This window comes from Schistocerca piceifrons, chromosome 5, assembly GCF_021461385.2.
Source record: "Schistocerca piceifrons isolate TAMUIC-IGC-003096 chromosome 5, iqSchPice1.1, whole genome shotgun sequence".
Taxonomy (NCBI): domain Eukaryota; kingdom Metazoa; phylum Arthropoda; class Insecta; order Orthoptera; family Acrididae; genus Schistocerca; species Schistocerca piceifrons.
Genome location: NC_060142.1, coordinates 262,487,142 through 262,510,253, shown reverse-complemented (window position 1 = coordinate 262,510,253; position 23,112 = coordinate 262,487,142). Strand labels below are relative to the sequence as shown.

The window sequence follows — 23,112 nt, the reverse complement described above, 5'->3', positions numbered from 1 at the left end:
ATTTAACTACAGTTTACTTTATAACTTACAGAATCATGGTTCGAATCCCGTTTGTTTTGCTATTGTTTCCTTTCAACAGTAATCTTCTGAGAAACGAAAAATAATCCGATACCTTTTTCATAACATAGTCACGATCAAAATTAAAATTCTTTCACAGGAGTAACATTATCGATGTGCTGCTAATTTCGTAGTAGCCGTTAGTGACATACTATGTAAAACCAAAATTTAAAGTTCTTACCAAAAATGGAAGTACGGCAGCTTCTCGGTTGCACATCCACACACTAGAATACAGTGGGAATGTCTAGCATTCCCAATGTCAGTGAGTAGTTATTACGTACTACTGAAGTGCAATCAGTATCTGTATGGTAATAAGATAACTGGGACTATGAAAACTTTCCCGGCGTATTAATTAATGACACTGTTGACGGTTCCGCAGTCGGATCTCTCAGACATTTTGACAATATTCTAGCGGTGCACCTGACCGCCATCTACAGGTAAGATTTAGCAAACAGCGTTGTCGTCTGATGGCGGCCGGATAAACCGGTGTCAAGTTGAGTATATGATCCACCTGAAGACCAGACAAGAATATAATCAAAATCAGATAGCTGTTTATCAATAACCATCCTTCGCCTAGTCGCCGCCTTTCTTCACATTGTAGCAAAAATGATACTTTGCAATTGCCCTATAGGAGGAACTTAACTGCTGTGTGGTACAGAATTCTTCACATAAAACTCTCCTGCAACGAAGGAGATCAATAATGGCACTTGTAAAAAATGACAACGGGCCTACACCACGAAAAGTTTCCCATAAAAAGTCGTTCGGCTAGGGTCAAATACTTAACATGTGTTATCTGCTTCGAAGAATTGATTTGGCAGCTGGTTGCTGTAAAAAACGAGAAACACTGTTACAAACACTGATCAAGTAGGTAATAGTGCCCACATTAATCCGTGCCACACGTAGTTTTGAGTTTCTATCTCGTTTATTTCAAGGTGCAATTGTGCAATGTTGGCATAGTATGTGCCTTTTTCGAATCTATTACATGTTTATTAAACTGATCGGCTAGCATGCCGCGTCGATACTTCATGCAAAACTGGGTTCTCATGGGCCTTACATACATTTTACTACTGTGAAGTTATTGTTGAAAACACAAAATTAAACAATTACGATGAATTTTGGCAGATAACAGCGCATTAAATAACATAGAATAAATCATAAAATAAAATGACATTACGTTATATATGAATTTCGTTACAGAGCAGTCTCCTTCACAATGAAAATAGATACGTGAATATAACAATACAATTTACATTTCAGTGGATTATTCGTGAAATACAGAATATTAATTCTTTCTAGCTTGTTCCCTTGCTTTAATAAAAGTACCTCAGTTCAGTAAAACAATCTTTTCAAAACAGCGAGGATAGTGTTTCGTAATTATATAGTTACACTATTGTTTTAATTGGATTCTGTTCTTTGTTTTTTTTAATTAATTATTAAACTGTATAATCGATAATAACTGAACTTTACTGATTTTGATTTTATGACGGTAGCAGAATTTTTACAATATTAAAAGAATAGAAAGATTTTAAACATTCCGACCAATTACAGTGCCTGCTTCAGGCATAAGGAATACATTGTGTAGATTTATTTCATGTTCAAATGCGTGTGAATTCCTAAGGGACCAAACTGCTTAGGTCATCGGTCCCTACACTTACACATTAATTTAACTTATGCTAAGAACACACAAACACACACACACACACACACACACACACACACACACACACACACACACACACACACACACGGGAGGACTCGAACCTCAGGCGGCAGGGGCCGCGCAATCCGTGACGTGGCGCCTCAAACCGCGCGGCTTTATTTCATGATTACAGTTCCCAAAGTGTACTATTATTGATACTGCCCATATTTGGGTGTGCTTAGTATTGTTGTTGAGACGCTATTAGCTTTTCAATTAATTATCGCGAGTGAAAAACAGCTAGTAACAAACTTTGACGAAGCGGTATGCTTCTAGCTGTTACGTTTCAAGCAGCACCAACATCGCCTATGGACATGTCACACACACAGACTTAAAAAAGCATAAGAAAATTCACGTGGCATCGACTAGTTCCTTAAGTCAACAACGTACGTCACTGCACACAACTAGCTTCTTTGGCGTTTCTATGGAAGATGTTCCGAGTGACAGATGACAGAGGCGGCAAATGTGCTTAATTGTAGCACTTTTCGTCACACCGTTACTGCTGTGCCTTATTGTGTTGTTAACTGATTAACATTACCGTTTCAGTTGGTCACCGTATCGGCGGCTCAAGTTTCAATCATTTCGTCAATAGTGAACACGACCACCGTCAACATACCTCAAATCCTTATGGCAGTTCAGAAGTTTGGGATCTAATCCAGGGAGAACGCAAAATCATGCTGGTCAGGAACTTTACAGCTCTTTCCGACTAAATACTGGCGATGGAAATCCCATCCAGTAACCTCCGGGCTGAGCGTCACTGTCCAAGCACGCATTAGTGACCTCGACTGCGGGGGTCGTTAACCTTTCGGAGGAAGTGTGGCCCTGCCCGCTCCCTCCATCTAAGCAAGGTGCTAGAGGAAGCAACAGAAGCTGTTTTATAAGTTTTGTCACGCTTCGGTCAATTTGCGAGGGTGGTCGAGTAGGTCTGTTAAAAAGGCAGGAGAAAATTTTGTAATATTTGTTGACTGCAACTATTGCTTCATCACTGGATGATAATTTCTTCCCAGCAAGCGAAGTTTCAAGTTAGGGAACAGGGGCTAAAATCCTGGTGAAGAGAGTGGATGAGCAACCAGTTCAAAGCCCAATTCATGCAGTTTCGCCTTTGTTACCGCTGATGTGTGGGATGGTGCATAATCCTGGCGAAAGAGCACTTCCTTTGCATCCCAACTTTTTTTTTTTTTTAGCCAATGCAAAATTCGTTTTTGGTGCTTGTTCAACTACGTTAAATTCATTAATCCAAAAGTAAATAGTCTTCAATGGTTGTACAGAGTCTGAACGAAACTATTTTCTCCATTTTCAATCACAGTTGACACACTGAGCCAATGAACTGTACGTTGTACATTGTTGAAATTCTTTACATGGCCCTTGGAATAACCAGGTTTACCAACCATGGAGGCACAACAAAAATGTTCCGTTATTTCAGAAAAATTTACCAGGCTTATGAAACCGCTATCGTACGTTAAAAAATAACTTCAATGTCAATCGTTTACAAGCTTTGCACAACTTCCTTCTATCCCGTGTTGTTCCGACGAAAAAAATGGTCTTCTTAAATGAAACGGACACGCTCGTCTGCAATATGATGACTGTACAGATCCTGTGCCGAGCAAATGAGCGAATTAGGAAAAACAACCTTGCAGGAATTTAGTAGATAAGTGAGGTATTAGCGTGGCTCCTCATCTGTTTCCTCAAACAACTAGCGAGACCTTTGATAGTAGCCAGAGCCAGGGCCAAGGTTCATGTTACGTAAACCTGATTACCTTATCGCGGCCCTTATCCACAGTTAAAAACGTGAAAACGAACTTTCTTGACCCTGGATTTCGCTCTGATGCATAGCAAAGTAGTTCCCTTTGTTAGCAATACAATTAGTTACAACGCTTGGTTATAACGAGAGCTAAATGTTAATTTCTCGCGCAGAAACTAGATGTTGCCCAGTGCACACAATGTCGGATCAACATCGCGAGCATTAGGAAAAGAAATGATCTCAAACTTCTCACGAAAATCAATACAGTCAAAATAAACCTGAAGATACTGGATATGCCGTAATTACAAATATGCGATAATAACGATAGGGAAAGGGCGAAACTTATGCTATATACCGTCCTGATGGCTCTTCGATCTAGAACTTAACGCGATAACGGTGACTAGGGTAGTGTACCGCATTCTGAATGTATTGAGTTCGGATCCCCACCCGGATTTTTTTGTTTTTTTGTTTTGTTCGATGTTGTTTGAATCCATAGGTACATTAGCAAGGTATTTTAGCATATTTGATTTTCTTTGTATACATTTTTGTGTACTCTTGTTTTTCTGACATATTCTACAACCTGGAGGCTCTCTTCACTACGGATCTATCTGAACGAAAAGCGCATCTGATGTAATCAAACAGTTTATGTTATGTCAAATATGTTTCACACCTTCTAGTTTTTGTGATCCATTAATTCAAATATATGCTAAGTTTTAGTTTACGTCAAATGGACGTAAGTTTCTAGATACGAGACGCAATGGGTCGAAATGAAGTTTGTTGCAATGTGAGAATGTAACAAACTTTTAGTTTATTTAAGGAAAAATCAAATAAAAACAAGAGTAAAAGCATTTCGTTCTTTATTCTCTGTTTAGTTTCTTATCAGGCAATACAACATCGAAATAAGCGACATTTCCTCCGTTATAAGAAAGCACAAGAGCGATAAAATTTTTCATTTATTGACGACGTTAATTTGTGTACTATGTGTGTGTGTGTGTGTGTGTGTGTGTGTGTGTGTGTGGAGAGAGAGAGAGAGAGAGAGAGAGAGAGAGAGAGAGAGAGAGAGAGAGATCCCTTTGGTCTTTTACACGTAACCCACTTTTGAAATTTTGTACATCGTTGAACTGAAGGGGTCATAGTTTATAAAGAGTTTAACTATTGTTGGTAGATTACTTTGCTATTTCTGGGCGTTGAGTAGCTTCGTCTTTAGCTTCTTTGGATGAAGTATTTCAGGTTGTCGTCGTCGTCTGGAGTCCGAAGATTGATTTGATGCAGCTCTCTACGTTAGTCTGTCCTGTGCAAGCCGTCTCATCTATGCTTAACTGCTGCAACCTGCATCCATTTAAATCTGCTTACAGTATCCTAGCCTTAGTCTCCCCCCTACAATTTTTACTCCTCACATTTTCTTCCATTACCAAACGATTGACTTACGCGTCAGGATATGTTCTATTAATGGATCTCTTCTTTTAGTCGAGTTGTGCTACAATGAAAACACGTTGTCCACAGCGACGTTATTTCGCTTTGAACCTTTGCCGCACAAAGCTTTAAACTGTAATTCATGAGATGCCAAAATTACATTGTTTGTTTAGATGACTGAAGCGGTTTGTTTCGCACCAAGCATCATCTGCATAAAGTAGAATTTTGAAACATTTATCTCCCAAGCAAACAGTTCGCCTCTGTCATTAGACTGAGATTTCATAATGGAAGCAAAGAAATCATCTACAGAAAGATGATAATTTACACGTGAACGCTATAGTGACAACAAGCAGCACGCGCACTACAATACTGCGACAAATATTCCAAGTACTGGTTTTGTAAACGAATTGGCTACGGTCAGCATCCTGTGACGATGACCCTATGGCAGGGACGGTCAGTGCGTTGTCGCTGCACCATCCTTTCGTAAGCACAGTACAGGAAACGACATAAAAATGCATGGACTACGCATTACCGTTAGTCCCCTATGATAAACTCCAGTGACATAGCTCATGAGCGCTACACCGACCTTGCAAGACTACCGATATCGGGGAAAATTCCATGAACCAGGCTGCTGCTATATCGGACGCGCCAAGCCAAAATAACTACTCGACGCATCCAAAAGCAACAAAAACATGACTTAGCTCCTGTTCCCGTTAGTAACTGTCAATGCGTCATGCCAACCTTACAAAGAACTGGCAATTTCAGTTATCAGCTTTCAAATCATTCCAACTGCACTGCCTACGCAATGTGACTCATCGATAAAGTTAGCCACCAATTGATTAAGACATAACGTCTTCAATATGTCATAATTCTGCTTACAAAACGTTAATTAAAATTTAAAATGATTATTATACTCAAACCGCCGTCTCCTGTTACGCTGTACATCGGCATTAAAACAGTTTAAAAAATCCACAATGCTTTGCAACTTTTTAACAAATTACGCGAAAATGATTTCTGGGTATTTCATGCAGTTCATTTCTTAATTCATTGCTACGCAACGAAAAGAGATCCGTAAAATTTTATTATTTTTATGTACATTTGCTTCTTTCAAAACTTGAAATGAAAGTGAGAAATTTGCAGACCTTCCGAAGACGTAGGAAGAACACTTGTCTTTTCTGAAGAATTTGATGCACCCCAGAGCGATTCGTTCTCCCGTGACATATTTTCGTCTCTAGAGTGGCATTTAATCTTCCCGCCAATTTTTTAAATATATACTCCCAACTCACTTCGTCTACAATTTCGTTCTCCAGAGCTCCTTTTTATTTTACAGGAGTTACTCCCCGATACCTTAATACTGCCTTATCGTCCTATCCCTTCTAGTTAGTGTTTACCAAATGTTCCTTTTCTTAGGGAGTCTGTCGAGAGCCTAGTTTTATTAGTTCACATAGTTTTCGGCATCCTCCTGTAAAAATATATATTAAAGTTTCGATTCTTCTCATTCCCAGGTCTTTCCACTGACCACGACTTATTTCCCTACAGTCATGTGCACTGACTTACATTTTTAAAACTACTTCAAATTAAGACATCTGTTCCTTTTGGGTACGAATGTTTTCTGTCGTCTGGGACAGTTTGCATCTTATATCCTCTGTACAACTTGGTATACACAACACCACACGACGGACGAAGCTGAGTTCCTTCAACTATTCCCAATTTTGATTTTTGTCACTAATCTCATTACGCTACTCCTCAATAATTCAACATCTTTCTGATTCACTCTCAATCCGTATTCTGTGTTGAAGTAACATGTACTACAATTCTTCCATATCTTCATCGAGGGCTGCTAGATTTGTTAGCGGCGGGTTTGATAAACACAAGTTGTCGCAGCTCAACATAAAACTGCTTTAACGTCTGCAGCCGATTGCGCTTCGCAGTTGAAAGCTTGCAATCGCAGCTGAAAGTTTGCAACATTGCTGCCAACTGCCTGGAATCATCTATCGCCAAATCTACTATAGACTAGCTTTCGCGAGGACGGCTATTCAAATCCCCGTTCGGTCATCCAGATTTTGGTTTTCTGTGTTTTCGCTGAATCGCTCACGAAATTGAACACTGCTCATTTCATTTCCCATCCTTCCCTAACTCCAGATAGTGTTCTGTCTCTAATGACCTCTCGTCGACGGGGCGTTAAGCCACCTAACTTTTAATCCCACATCTGGGCCATTCTTTCATGTAGTTTACCGCTTCTTCGATATACTCGTCAGTTAGTAGAGGAGAATCATGGTATCGCTGCCTTACGCCCGTTTTAATCCGAGCACTCTTTTTTGGTTTTCCCATCAACTTACCTGTAGACACATCGGCTTGTGCATCTGTTTCTTCTGGGCGAGTTTACAGTCGCTTCGACAAGTCATAAAGGTTTTCAGTGTTTAATTTTTCATTGAGTATGAATATACACTTGTGATATTATTGCTTACCTTATTTGTAAAAGCCAACGTTTCAAAATTCTGAATATAACGCCTCACCTTGAAATTTTGCAGTCTTAGCCTTTTCTTCGATTTACTTGTGTGGAGACTTGCAGTAGACACCGACGGAAATTTGAATATAAGAGGCAGTCAATTGAGAAAGAGACACATGGAACTATTCAAAAGTAATCGCAATAACAAAATGGTTCAAATGGCTCTGAGCACTATCGGACTTAACTTCTGAGGTCATCAGTCCCCTACAACTTAGAACTACTTAAACCTAACTAACCTGAGGACATAACACACATCCATGCCCGAGGCAGGATTCGAACCTGCGACCGTAGCGGTCGCGCGGCTCCAGACTGTAGCGCCTAGAACCGCTCGGCCACTCCGGCCGGCAATCGCAATAACACTTCATATACATGGCAATTAAAACTGCTACACTAAGAAGAAATGCAGATGATAAACAGGTATTCACTGGACAAATACATTATACTAGAACTGACATGTGATTACATTTTCACGCAATTGGGTGCATAGATCCTGAGAAATCAGTACCCATAACAAACACCTCGGCCGTAATAACGGCGTTGATACGCCTGGGCATTGAGTCAAACAGAGCTTGGATGGCGTGTACAGGTACAGCTGCCCATGCAGCTTCATCACGATACCACAGTTCATCGAGAGTAGTGACTGGCGTATTGTGACGAGCCAGTTGCTCGGCCACCATTGACCAGACGTTTTCAATTGTTGAGAGATCTGGAGAATGTGCTGGACAGGGCAGCAGTCGAACATATTCTGTGTCCAGAAAGGCCCGTACAGGACCTGCAACATGCGGTCGTGCATTATCCTGCTGAAATGTAGGGTTTCGCAGGTATCGAATGAAGGGGAGAGCCACGGGTCCTAATACATCTGAAATGAAGCGTCCACTCTTCAAAGTGCCGTCAATGCGAACAAGAGGTGACCGAGACGTGTAACCAATGGCACCCCATACTATCCCGCCGCGTGATACGCCAGTATGGCGGTGACGAATACATGCTTCTAATGTGCGTTCACCGCGATGTCGCCAAACACGGATGCGGCCATCATGATGCTGTGAACAGAACCTGGATTCATCCGAAAAAATGACGTTTTGTCATTCGTGCACCCAGGTTTGTCGTTGAATACACTATCGCAGGCGCTCCTGTCTGTGATGCAGCGTCAAGGGTAACCGCAGCCGTGGTTTCCGAGCTGATAGTCCATGCTACTGCAAACGTCGTCGAACTGTTCGTGCAGATGGTTGCCTTGCAAACGTCTGCATCTGTTGACTCAGGGATCGATACGTGGCTGCACCATCCGTTACAGCCATGCGGATAAGATGCCTGTCATCTCGACTGCTAGTGATAAGAGGCCGTTGGGATCCAGCACGGCGTTCCGCATTACCCTCCTGCACCCACCGATTCCGTATTCTGCTAACAAAGTAGGAAACGTGATGGTACGACATTCTCCTCCTTACACGAGGCATCACAACATTTCACTGCTAATAATTTGCATATCACAGCATCTTCTTCCTGTCGGTTAAATTTCGCGTCTGTAGCACGTCATCTTCGAGGTGTAGCAATTTTAATGGCCAGTAGTGTATTTATCTCCCTTGGGGACAGAACGGTCAATGTCTTCATGGAAAGCTGTTTGCGGTTGCCTACGCAATCATGATTATACTATGGAGAGTGCTTCTTCGTCCGTATCCAAGCCATTTGTACGAATGTATCCAAAAATATGGAAATCCGATGGGGAGAGATAGGGAGTGTATGGAGGATGTGTGTACCGGCTTCCCACAAAACGGCTGCCAACATAACGTCCGCCCTCATGATGCCAACGTTGTTTCAACTACGTTGCAGGAGTTCCACACACTGGGAAGCCCTTACGGCCGGCCTATGTGGGCGAGCGGTTCTAGGCGCTACAGTCTGGAACCGAGCGACCGCTACGGTCGCAGGTTCGAATCCTGCCTCGGGCATGGTGTGTGTGATTTCCTTAGGTTAGTTAGGTTTAATAAGTTCTAAGTTCTAGGCGACTGATGACCTCAGAAGTTAAGTCGCATAGTGCTCAGAGCCATTTGAACCATTTATGCAGTGCCTGTGTTATTCGGAGTTACGATGCAATGTTCCTTGGGCTCAGCAGCGACTACAGCCGTAATGAAATGTATCCATTAACTGTGAATATGGACAACCATCAGCTGTATGGTGGAATGACGACTCTGATTTCCGGCTTATCGCGAGCAGTAGCCTTATCATTTTTGTTTTTTGTTTGTTGATCGTTGTGTTTGGTCGTTGCGGACGTCACATGACATCCGCTCAAGTTCGTTTGTTGATCCTTCCACTCCGTTCACTCAGCTTTTTTTATTTTATTTTATTTTTTTATTATTATAGAGGCCAAGCAGCTCTCTGACCGAACACGCTGAGCTACCGCGCCGGCTACCATTAGGCTATCCGGCTATCCGAGCACGGCTCACGGCCAGTCCGAAACTTCGGTATGTTGTCAACCATGTGTCTACAACCTGCAGTAGTGCATCCGTTGTGTATATTCACGTACAGGGGAGACATTTTACTTGGCAGTCGCTTGCCCGGTGTCGGTTGATGTCCGTGTGACGACATATGTACAGTATATATATCTTGCATCGACAAGGATTTTTAACATTACTCGCGAAATAATGTCTCCCTGTTGACAAACCAGATCACACATAGTGCCCAGACAATCATGCAGATTGTTTGCCTGAAAAATCATCATCATCTTATGTTTCGCTAAGAAAAATAGACTGCGCATTTCCAGTACGTTATGTCTGTGCTGTTCCTTATCTATATAAACGATTTGGGAGACCATCTGCGCAGACGTCTTCGGTTGTTTGCAGATGACGTTGTCGTTTATCGACTAATAAAGTCATCAGAAGATCAAAACAAACTGCAAAACGATTTAGGAGAAATATCTGAATGGTGCGAAAAGTGGCAGTTGGCCTTAAATAACGAAAAGTGTGAGGTCATCCACGTGAGTGCTAAAAGGAACGCGTTAAACTTCGGTTACACGATAAATCAGTCTAATCTAAAAGCCGTAAATTCAACTAAATACCTAGGTATTACAATTACGAACAATTTAAATTGGAAGGAATATATACAAAATGTTGTGGGGAAGGCTAACCGAAGACTGCGTTTATTGGCAGCACACTTAGAAAATGTAACAGATCTAAGGAGACTGCTTACACTACGCTTGTCCGCCCTCTTTTAGAATACTGTTGCGCGGTGTGAGATCCTTACCAGATACGACTGAGTACATCGAAAAAGTTCAAAGAAAGGCAGCACGTTTTGTATTATCGCGAAATATGGGAGAGAGTGTCACAGAAATCATACAGGATTTGGGATGGACATCATTAAAAGAAAGCCGTTTTTCGTTGCGACGGAATCTTCTCACGAAATTCCAATCACCAACTTTCTCCTCCGAATGTGAAAATATTTTGTTGACACCGACTTATATAGGGAAAAACCATCACCAAGATAAAATAAGGGAAATCAGAGCTCGTACGGAAAGATACAGGTGTTCATTCTTCCCGCGCGCTATAAGAGATAGGAATAATAGAAAATTGTGAAGGTGGTTCGATGAACCCTCTGCCAGGCACTTAAATGTGATTTGCAGAGTATCCATGTAGATGTAGAGACACTGTGCTGACAGAAAACGCATTATTTCAGATACGAAGTAAGTAAAAACGCTTTTCGTTTTGGATTGAGTGGTATAAGTGCTTTTCCATGTTAATATGAGTTTCCACATATGCAGTACCAGGATAGTACATTTGCAATTTTTATCATCGACAGTGGCATGTCAGAGCAAACTACGCCAATTAATATATTTGCAACAGGCGACTGAATTTTATTTTGAAAAATGTATACTGCACTTGCTGAAAACTATGTCAATTCTGTTAAAGAGTAACTATATTGCTTGGGTCACCAGACTGTAATTACATGTTTTTCAAGGTAAGGCTGATAGCACTCCGTATTCAGACCACAAGTGGCCCATCGGGACCAACCGACTGCCGTGTCATCCCCAGTTGAGGATGCGGCTAGGAGGGGCGTGTGGTCAGCACACAGCTCTCCCGGTCGTTATGATGGTTTTCTTCGACTGGAGCCGCTACTATTCGGTCAAGTAGCTCCTCGACTGGCATCGCGAGACTGAGTGCACCCCGAAAAATGGCAACAGCGCATGGCGGCTGGATGGTCACCCATCCAAGTACCGGCCACGCCCGACAGCGCTTAACTTCGGTGGTCTCACGGGAACCGGTGTATTCACTGCGGCAAGGCCGTTGCCTTAAGGCTAATAGGGTGTCTCATTTTTCTGTTTTTACTGCATCATATGGAATTTTTTTGCCCGAAGACGAAATGAATGAATGACGTTATTTATGGATTCTTCAGTCACTTCTTGATAGAGCAATTCCATATTGAAGGTAAACAATAGCCAGTAGTTATCTGAAGATAGCCTAATGAGCCGAAAACTAGTTCATACAAATGAAAGTCAGTAGAAAAAAAAAACGCGTAAGTGTTCAACCCTGAAAATGATTTACGCGGAAGTAAAAATAAAACTGAATAAATTTTCTGGCCGGGTCACACTTGAATTTTCAAATGATTCAGTACAAATATCGGTTTTTTCCCTTGGGTTGTAACAGTTAATTTTGTTGTTCACAATAAATACAGGCATTCGCTGCAACAGGTAAATCAGGAGCGGAATAGTTAAGTATTTGCTTTTGCTTTCTAGTGACACCCCGTTTCTAGCCAAGTACAGTGAGGTGGCCACAGAGTGCAAGGATCTTTAACCGCACCCTCGCACAGTTGCAGTTCGACTTTTTATGTCGAGGACGCTGCATGTAAATCTAATCATTTGCGTATTTCATGTACGTAATCTGTAGTATTAATTACGTATCAGCCACTTGTATCCTCTCGTTGTGCAGTTTACAACCACGAATAATTTTTCGGCCGCTGACTGGCGCCTGTTAACGTGGTACGACACGGGGAACAGCGCCGTAATCTGGGTCCCGTCATCCGTGTTGCGCAACCGCAGCTTGGCGGAATGTAAACCGGTCGCGAGACGCTCAGCTTACCGCGCCGCCGTCCCACTCGCAGATGCTCAGCACGCTCGGGAGGGGAGGACGCGCGCCACTGCGCATGCGTTAACACCTCGCGCCCACCGACCCATATCCGGGGGACGCACAAAGCCGATGCGTCATGGACCCGCCCACCACCACCATTCACAGCTGTTGAAGGCTGGTGTCAATGACGTTCATGACAGGTACGAAGTTTTAAAGTTTTCTCTCTTCAGAGATCGCCCACTGCAGCTAACATCTTCCGATATAAAAATACTTCGCAAGAGAAAAGCTGCATGCAAATTATACCCTTCTTCATCATCCGGCAAAACCTACACTTTTATTGTTATTTGGTGTTTCGTATGTTGAGTCTGTTAGTCTCGCTAAGCCCGGGGTACGGAGTGGCATCTAAAAGTTCGGTGAAATTAGAATTCTGCGCGCAACTGGTTAAGAGATGACAAGACACCGGTTCGGTTAGTTGTTGGTGATCATATTTCCATTGTCGTGTTTCAGTGAGTTCGCAGTTTCGCGATAGCTGACCTGAAAGAGCAATGAGTGCCTACACAGTTTTCGTTTGAAGTTCCAAAAATAGGTGCCGAAACGCACCATATGTAGATGCAAGCTTCTGGAGTAAACGGTTGGGTCAGACAAAGACTGGTGGTAAGTACATCAAAATCGAAAAAGAGACACCAACTGATGAAAACAAACACTCTGGACGACTGTTAACTTCCACTACACCATAAAATGTTCAGAAAGCGAGGGATCTGATTCTCTGTGTTACACCGTCCACGACCTTGGAAGTAAGAGATAACACATGTGAATATATTTTGTCAGAAGTATTGGACATGAGAAGGATTGCAGCGAAGTTTGTGCCACGACTACTTACAAAATAACAGACATCATCATGTGGAAGTCTGTAAGGAGCTTTAATAACTACTTCAAGATGATCTTAATTTTCGTTCACAGATTGTTACTGGTGATGGAAGTTAGGTTTAAGGCCAGCCCCGGATCTACGGTATTTCCGAACCGGGGCAGAAACTTTATAGGCGTGCCCCACTTCCCCCTACAGCAATTGAGATACGTCGCCAAAAATTTAAAAATCTATTTTTCCAAAAATATATTCATTTTGTAGTGCACATCTACCTGAAGAGTTTGATATGTAAAACTCTATGTTCGAGGAAATGTGGGACATGTTATTTGGTGTTAAGGTGCCAAAGTGCAGTGCCACACCTCTTCACACAGCGTTCTATCGCACGTCACTGTATTTCGCTCTGTGGAAATCAAACTTGAATATATTGTAATGCAAGTCATTAAACCTATATTAAGGACAGTGGAAATTAAAATTTCCTATGGTGCCTCTGCTGCTCACAAACGGCCGATTTGACATCCTACCCCACTTAAAAAACACACACACACACACACACACACACACACACACACACACACACACACACACACACACACACACCTCGATACTGTGTGAGATTGTTTGTGACCGGGAAAATACGAACTCGTCAGAAAATTTGAACTCTTTATTGGCTATTAGCTACTAACTTTCTCATTTGTGTAACATAAAATGAAGTATATGAAACATAAAACCAGTAAAGACAAGAGACAAGAAAGATAGTACAATCTTTAGGTCCCAGCGTTTTGTCTCTCTAACCCTGCTACGGTTTCACAAAGCGTGCTTTCCTTTTTGCGAAAGAATCCATCACCTCATCAAAGATCGTCAAACGTTTTGCCATCTGAAAAATCAAAATGTCGCTGTCTAATACTGAATAAGCTGTTAATACGAATAGTACCCAAGGCTGCTGTGGTTTCTCGATTTGATTACGTCTATTTTTCACTGTCTGCTAGATAAAACTAAATAGGCCTTTCTAATATTGCACCTATTTTAACACAAGTCAAATAAGCGAGGCTGTTTTTGTCAAAAATGGTCATTTACATAAATAACAGGACAGAATATAATTCATGAAATACCAACATCAAATGCCTATTAGGCCTACTTCAAGCAAAAGGAAATAGTTTCACATTTCATTCATATAATAGGGTTTCTCAAGCATGAGATCGAAAAGTAGTATTAGTACGAAATTTTGATATAAATCTGGAATCTTCATTCTCCCGTATAATTTGTGTGAAGTCCCAGTTTCTTCTCCTTCCACATCCTAACAAACAAACTTATCACTAATTCTGTAACCATTCCTGCCATTGTCAAAACTTCTGCGCTAACTTCACTAACCCTGCCACAATCACCGGTTTAATTATCCCGCGTTTATTCTCCGGTCAGGCGTTATTACGTGTTCATACAACGCGTTTTCCGCTCTATTCAGAGAATAAAACTTAGGCGACTGCTAACCGGGGACTGTACAACAGACGCTCAGTAGTGTAGCGAACTGGCAAAAATTTTCTGTCAAAATTTCATTTTCTTGGATATGTAAAAACGCTTATCACTGGCATACCGAATTAACCACATAAACAGAGACTGGTATTCACCTATTCGTGTCGCCCCGTCCACTTTAAACTGCGGGAAGGGTTTTTTTCCCCTCTAGATGCGACGGGGATTCCCCTGGCAGACATCACGTACACTACGCACGCATTCAAAAATCAATTTATGATTCGTTCAGAAATTAACTTAGAATGTGTTCAAAAATCAACAGGGATGCGTTTCGAAATAATATGAATACTCTGTAGGCCAAGTGCGCTGGATGCTGCGCGCTTTGTGAGACGAGTCAGGAGTCTATATATACAGGGTGTAAAAAATCTACTTACTCAATTTTATGTTTCGCGAAGATAAAAAGAAACAACTTTGTTTAGTGACACAAATGTCACAGGTGCACCGTTTCCCTGCTTGGGGTCTTTGAAGGAGTTGGCGCTGGAATTCCCTTTTAGGCAAACGTTCACAATTCTTTTCACTATTTCGTATGCGACACGCGGACTGAGGAATCTTACTGTCAGGAAGGCTTAGCAGTGCCGGCGTTGGATAAATAATTACATGATTACTGTTTGTTATTTTGTGTTTACATGAAGGTTTGTAATGATGTTTACAGATTCTAGATCGCTGATTACATTCTAAGCGGGTTAGTAGACTTGCACCTCTTATGGGAGGTATGCTGCAACAGTCTGGCAGCCCTATTTCCAAGGAGTAGCTTAGCAATTCGTGTCATATTTCAAAGACTTAATAGGCGGCTTCGTGAAACAGGATTTCTTCGACAAGATCAAAGTGGAACTGGTAGACCTCGCAGTCTGCGAACTATTCAGTTTGCGGAAGATAGTGAACTGAGGACAACCCATGCACAGGCACACGATCGATAGTCAGGGAACTAATACCCCCAACGCCAATATGTGGAACATCCAGCATAAGACGAGTATGCATCCATTCAAGTATCAGAACGTAATAACCTATCAGCTGTTAACTTTGCCCGTTGCTTCGAATTCTGCCAAGGCTGTCTACATCAAACAGTAAACATACCTGAATTCCAAAGTGTGGTTTATTCTTGTTAATGAGGCTGCGTTCACAAGGGAAAAAATTTTCAACAGCCACAATATTCACTCTCGGAATTGGAAAATTCAAAAGCAACTAACTTGTTATAGCATCTACTGACTTACTATGGATGTATGGGCTGGTGTTGTTCAAGACCACCTGATTGGGCCGTATCTTCTGCCTAACACCCTCGGTAGAGAAAATAATCGACCCTTCCTGAAATGTTGAGTGTCTCGCTGGCCGTCAGGCAACGATTACGGTTCCAGCATGTCGAGGCCCCATCACATTTTGCCGTTGATGCCAGAACGTTTAGAGGATGTTTCTCCCTATTGTTGGATTCCCCACTATGTTCTTCCGATCTCAGTCCTAAGGATTTCTTTTCGTGGAAGGAGACGGAGCATTTGATGTACGAGACACCCACGGACACTCCAGAGAGCAGACTGTTCTTTTGGTTGAAGCTGCAGCCATTATTCGTGAACTACTTTATTGTTTCGAGCGTATTAGACCATCATTAGCAGGCAGTGCCAGTTGTGCATTAATGTATATGGATGATGTTTTCAATAACATTTCTGAAACAGAATTCATTACACGGCAATTTGAACACTGTCTCTGAAAATCACTAGCGGTAAATTCTACAGGAACCCATATTGGGGAAAACTGCACCTGTGATATTTTCGTAAGTATTTTAATCTATTCTGCACACTAAGATTTTGTAACCTTTTTACACCCTATATATTCGACGAAATGTTTCATAACAAGTTCACCACTCTTGGATAGATGTAGGAGTAGTAGTAGTAGTAGTAGTAGTAGTAGTACTAGTAGTAGCAGCAGCAGCAGCAGCAGCAGAAGAAGAAGAAGAAGAAGAAGAAGCTGCTGCTTATAACAATAAATCGCTCGGGGCTGCAATCCGTACGTACTAAAAAAATGAATTATTTCAGTACCTTGAGGGGCAATCTAAAGTTGTCCTGATTCGAAACTGCTTGCTACGACAAAAAAATTCGGTGCTTATACTAAAAGCTTAACCAGGAACCGAATATTGGAAAATGGCAGCGAAATGATAATTTGTGGGTTAGTCGTTAAATGGGATGTAGTGATTCAGTCGAATAGTAGGTAAAATAGAATGTGGTAGGAGGAGGATTGGTTTCGTGGTCCTAAACGTGGTGCAGCAACAAAATCTTTTCGGAAGAGTGCTAGAATTGTGCAACATGAATGGTGGTTTGTTCACACCTTCTTTCAACGGAATGTTAATTCTCAACAATAAAATAAAGGAAAAAGTGTCAAAAATGTTGTAAGAGAGAAACGTTATAGATTACATATAGTAAGAACATTTTTCCCTTCATTACCTTGGTGTGGTGATGAAGTGTTGTTGAAATACACCATAAAAACACTGCCACGTAGTCCTGTGCAAACTGGAATAACGGTGTGGCTACATGAAAAATTACTAAAAAGCCATCAGTTTCCGACTTATAATTATACGGAAATATCTTTAATCAGTCTTTCGTTGTGAAGTTTTTCAACAGATTAAGATTAAGTACCAGCTCAGGATTCAAACCAAGTAGTGATGTAAGTCCAGAAAAATACGTATAAACGAGTATACGGAGTGTGGGAAACATTAGGCATGTGAGTAGTGCTTGTAGGGTCGTTCGGTAAGAAAGGTGAGTGCCTAGGCGGAGTTTCTTCTTTAAGCTTTGATTCATCAGGACTTCACTAGACAATTTTTTACTTCTACTTTCCAAGAGCTTTGTTCTCTGCTAATTACAAGCATGAAGCTATTTGTGTGCGTGTAATACTAATTCCTTAAAAACCTCTTTGTATTTGCATACTTTCATTTAGTGCATGATCGCACTAAGTAATTTGAATATACAGTTTACAATGAGCCCGGACACCTGAGTACATCATCGGTTGAATATAGTTTATCCGCTAATATGCAGAGAAGTACAAAACCACAAATGACGAGCTTATGCTCTTCAAACAAGAACGTTACAAGCTAGACGACGGCCCCGAGTCGGTTCATGGGTAATAAGACTTGTTTCAAGTCCTCGATCGCTGTTTACCACGTACTAGTTGCATTACTAAACACTAACAACTGCTTCGCGTTCTGACATCACAATTTCATCATCAGGAAGTTATCCAAGAGAAAACGGCACGGTGAATCATTAAAGTCCAGTGGTTTGTAATTACTTACCAATTCCTAAGATCATTAACCTCGTTTTGCTCCGGTTGAAGTCTTAACACAAACAAGCTTATCTGTGAACAGTTGCGGTATCACTTCAAAAATGGCTCTGAGCACTACGGGACTCAACTGCTGTGGTCATCAGTCCCCTAGAACTTAGAACTAATTAAACCTAACTAACCTAAGGACATCACACACATCCATGCCCGAGGCAGGATTTGAACCTGCGACCGTAGCAGCAGCGCGGCTCCGGACTGGAGCGCCTAGAACCGCGCGACCACCGCGGCCGGGGTATCACTTCATTGCCTCACACACTGTTTGGTGTCTTGCTACCTTTTACTGGTGTCAAAACGTTGGTTATGATGGAAAGTGCGTTGCGCTATCGCTAAGATATAGAGGCTAGAATATATTCGTAATACGTCAAAAAAAGTTTTGCATTGCCCCGGTTCCCAAAACTCGGGAAGATAGACGTTGACTGTGGGTATTGTGTCACAGACAGTCTCTCTGACTGTTCAGAGATGTCACTAAACCCATTCAAAGATGTAAACAACAACCATGCATGAGCAGCGCCTATTAGACGGAGGGGATCGGACAGCCGGTCAGTTCCATTTATTCCACCAGGAGGGAGATAAACGGCTCGTATTGTCTGTAGTTCAACCATGCCTAGACGGTCCATACCGCGGTTCGATCGCGTCCGCATTGTTACTGTGTGCCAGCAAGGGCTCTCCTCCAAGGAAGCGTCCAGACATCTCTGAGTGAATCAAACCGACGTTGTTCGGACATGGAGGAGATACAGAGAGACAGGACCTGTCGATGACATGCCTCGCTCAGGCCGCCCAAGTGCTACTACTGCAGTGGATGACCGCTACCTACGGATTATGGCTCGGAGGAACCCTGACAGCAACGCCACCATGTTGAATAACGCTTTTCGTGCAGCCACAGGACGTCGTGTTACGACTCAAACTGTGCGCAATAGGCTGCATGATACGCAACTTCACTCCCGACGTCCATAGCAAGGGCCATCTTTGCAACCACGACACCATGCAGCGCAGTACAGATGGGCCCGACAACATACCGAATGGACCGCTCAGGATTGACATCACGTTCTCTTCACCGATGAGTGTCGTATATGCGTACAGCCAAACAAACGTCGGAAACGTGTTTGGAGGCAACCCAGTCAAGCTGAACGCCTTACACACATTGTCCAGCGAGTGCAGCAAGGTGGGTTCCTGCTGCTTTGGGGTGGCATTATATGGGGCCGGTGGTGACCATGGAAGACGCCGTAACGGCTGTACGATACGCTAATGCTATCCTCCGACTGATAGTGCAACCATATCGGCAGCGTATTAGCGAGGCATTCTTCATGGACGCCTATTCGCGCCCCCATTGTGCACATCTTGTGGATAACTTCCTTCAGGACAACGACATCGCTCGACTAGAGTGACCAGCATGTTCTCCAGGAATGAACCCTATCGAACATGCCTGGGATAGATTGGAAAGGGCTGTTTATGGACGACGTGACCCATCAACCACTCTGAGGGATCTACGCCGTTGAGGAGTGGGACCATCTGGACCAACAGTGCCTTGATGAACTTGTGGATAGTATGCCACGACGAATACTGACATGCATCAATGCAAGAGGACGTGCTACTGGGTATTAAAGGGACCGGTGTGTACAGCAATCTGGACCACCACCTCTGAAGGTCACGCTGTATGGTGGTACAAAATGCAATGTGTTGTTTTCATGAGCAATATGTTTCAAATTACTCTAAGCACTATGGGATTTAACTTCTGAGATCATCAGTCCCCTAGACTTAGAACTACTTAAACCTGACTAACCTAAGGACATCACACACATCCATGCCCGAGGCAGGATTCCAACCTGCGACCGTAGCAGCAGCGCAGTTTCGGACTGAAGCGCCTCGAACCGCTCGGCCACAGAGCCGGCTCATGAGCAGTAAAAAGGACGGAAATGATGTTTATGTTGATCTCTATTCCAATTTTCTGTCCAGGCTCTGGAATTCTCGGAACCGGGTTTAGCAAAACTTTTTTGATGTGCGTATTTCACTGTACCGTAACGGTACTTTCATAATCACATCTCTACTCCGCAAGTCCCCTTTATGGTGGAAAGTACTTTGCAAGCGAATAGAAAGTTCCAGCAATCCATCCTCGTGGGTAACACTTGTCTCCCCAATACCGGATACATACGAAATAGGTGCCCTGTGCCCCACCTATGCACGCTGATGTTTTAAAATTCACAACTAATTGCATGCTCAGTGGAAAACCTATGTTTAAATGTGTAGTTTACGGTAATATGACAATTGTTTTACAACATGTGTAGTGAACAACAGTTGTTACGAGCACTTGCCTGCGAAAGGCAAAGGACTCCACTTCGAGTCTCGGTCCGGCACACAGTTTTAATTTGACAGGAAGTTACAATAAACAATCTTTTGAAATACTATTTGTTTTATCATTGGCGTACAGGAGCACACGATTCTGACGGTGGTGACAGTCATCATCAAATAAAATAAAATTCACTTTGTTTGTAGACAGTGTGTGTAAGGGAATAACGGGCCTGAATTATAAGTATCGGCAAGTGTAGCTTTTACAGCCACGTTCTCAATGTGTAACAAGCTAAAAACAAACGAAAACAGAGTAATTTAACTGAAATTAGGTTTCGATGTTAACTATTTCAGTGGCCGCACAATTATCCATATGAAAAACAGGACGTTTCATACATATCGTTTTCCAGCCGCAACGAGAGTGAACACGATATCGAAAACGAGAGATTGTATAATGTACTAGGCTGTACAAATGAAATGACCACAAAGGACAGATTTTTCTCTGAACAGCACTGTGGGTATTAAAAATTAATGCAACAGTGACTGAATACATTATTTTATTTGTATATAAACGTCATGAGGCATTTCTGGTCATCGGGATAGCAATTTTTTTTTTATTTTCAAGGTAGGTCCAGACCTAATTACACACAAGTAATCATTGCCTGTATTTGAATATATGGAAAGTGTGAAAATGTGTATGTCGTGGTCGCTGAGGTATTAACCATAATCTCGTTTCAACAATGCTTATTAAATTTTTCGGATTTCTTGCGACTGCGTTGTCCACTATTAAGACGTCAAGGAAAAACTTATATTCTACATTAATATCGTTCAATGTCAACCTGTTTCTCTGGAATCAACGAGGCGCATCAACGAGGACTCATCTGATAGGTTGTTTCACTACTAACACTTCATGGCTACTTACAAGCGATGGTCCAGCACCCAGCTTCTCATCAGATCCAGTGTACACTTACCTGCAAGAAAAAAGATACCCTGTATAAGAATGAAATAATTTCTCAGTCATTAAAGAATATTGTGGTTTTGAAAGTTGCAAAATACCATTAATGTTAGGTAAAGTAAACAAGGAAGCGAGTGCTGTCTAAGGGCGAGCACGTTTATAAAAACACTTTTAGAGCCTACAATATTTGCATATACTTTAGAATTCCCAGGAACTGTTGAATACACTGCCGATCTTTTTACGAGGGCTGTTCAATGAAGTATGATCATTTTTTTGACAACATACTTTTACTCATTCTCATGATTTTGATGGTCCTTCTCAAAGTAGTTTCCCATGAATGCGATGCACTTCTCACAGCGTATCTGCCAGTCTTCAAATACATGCTGGAATTATTTTTTTTTTAGAGGTCCTTCAAAATCGCCCAGGCAGCCTTCACCACATCTTCTGATGATTGATAATGCCTCCCACGAAGGTGTTTCTTCATGTTAGGGAATAGAAAAAAGTCACATGGGGCTAAATCCGGACTATAGGGAGAATGAGGGATGCACTTCACGTTGATTTTTGCAAGATATTCAGCAAAAGGTCTTTTGCGCTTGATACGGACTTGCAATGTTTTAAGGATATTCCTGTAGTATTGTCCAGTTACTAATGTGTGAGCAGGTACAACGTGCTGATAAACCATTCCATGACTATCAAACAATGAGATGACCATATCTTTCCCAGCAGAAACAACCACTGTTGCTTTTTTGGGGCTTGGTGATTATGGAGATTTCCACACTGAGCTTTGTTGTTTGCACTCGAGTGTGAAGTTCAGAATATCTTCCGGTAGTTGCTTTGTCACCACTTTGTGAGTAAAGTGGAACCACGTGATCAGTAACTCTAAGATCATCAATCTTAAATGCGAATGTGCGTGAGATTATAAAGTCTCGTCTTGACAATATTTTTCAATATAGCAACTTTTCTTTATGTTCAACCCACGTGGGGTGTGCTTTGTGAGACCAGTACCACGTGCTTATACAATAGTTTGACCCATCAGGTTAATAGTAAGACGATAGTAACCAGTTCGAGGTTTTTCTTTTGTAAATTGCGTTTCGATGTAATTTATTTTAATTATCAAAATTATTGTGGAGTTACACTCTTTGTGTAAACCAAGTTGACCACGTGAAGCATGTGGTGTAAGCATCAAAGTAGCCCTCAGCTATTCTCTTCGGGAAGATTTCACAGAGAGTTAGTATGAATTTAGTATACCAGTGTGTGGTAATTTCATGACGGATTGGACTGCGCTAAGAACGTAATTTCTTTGAGTGAAAATTGAATCGGTTGGTTGTGGTTAATTTCCTCTTGCATATGTTTCAACGTTCTTCGTGTGTTATTTTGTGAATGCAGTGTTGTATGTAGTCTCCCGATCTTGGCTCCCTATTTGATGTGTTCCGTAAGATTACAAACTCACATTTACACAATCCTAAATAAGGCACCAGTTTAGTTATGAATCAAGTTTGATATGCTGAAATTTCAATGATCAATGTTAATATAAATTTCCAAATATAAACTGATTTATTTCTTTTTATTTAAATTCTCTTATATATATAATCACCGGTTGCCGTATGACTATTAAAAGATTATAATTAATGTTAGTCTGGTTGGGAATTTGGTAAGCTAGACTGGATACCTGGTGAAACAGTTGCTCAGTAATGCAAGGTTAA

The 23,112-nt window shown here is 41.8% G+C and overlaps 1 protein-coding gene and 1 pseudogene across 2 annotated transcripts in view; both read right to left on the bottom strand.

The window, feature by feature from the left end:
• The window catches only part of LOC124797980 (E3 ubiquitin-protein ligase AMFR-like), a 331,734-nt gene that overhangs the window by 207,262 nt on the left and 101,360 nt on the right, over positions 1-23,112 (bottom strand). The window lies entirely within an intron of this gene.
• LOC124799821 lies at positions 11,573-11,689 on the bottom strand (annotated as a pseudogene).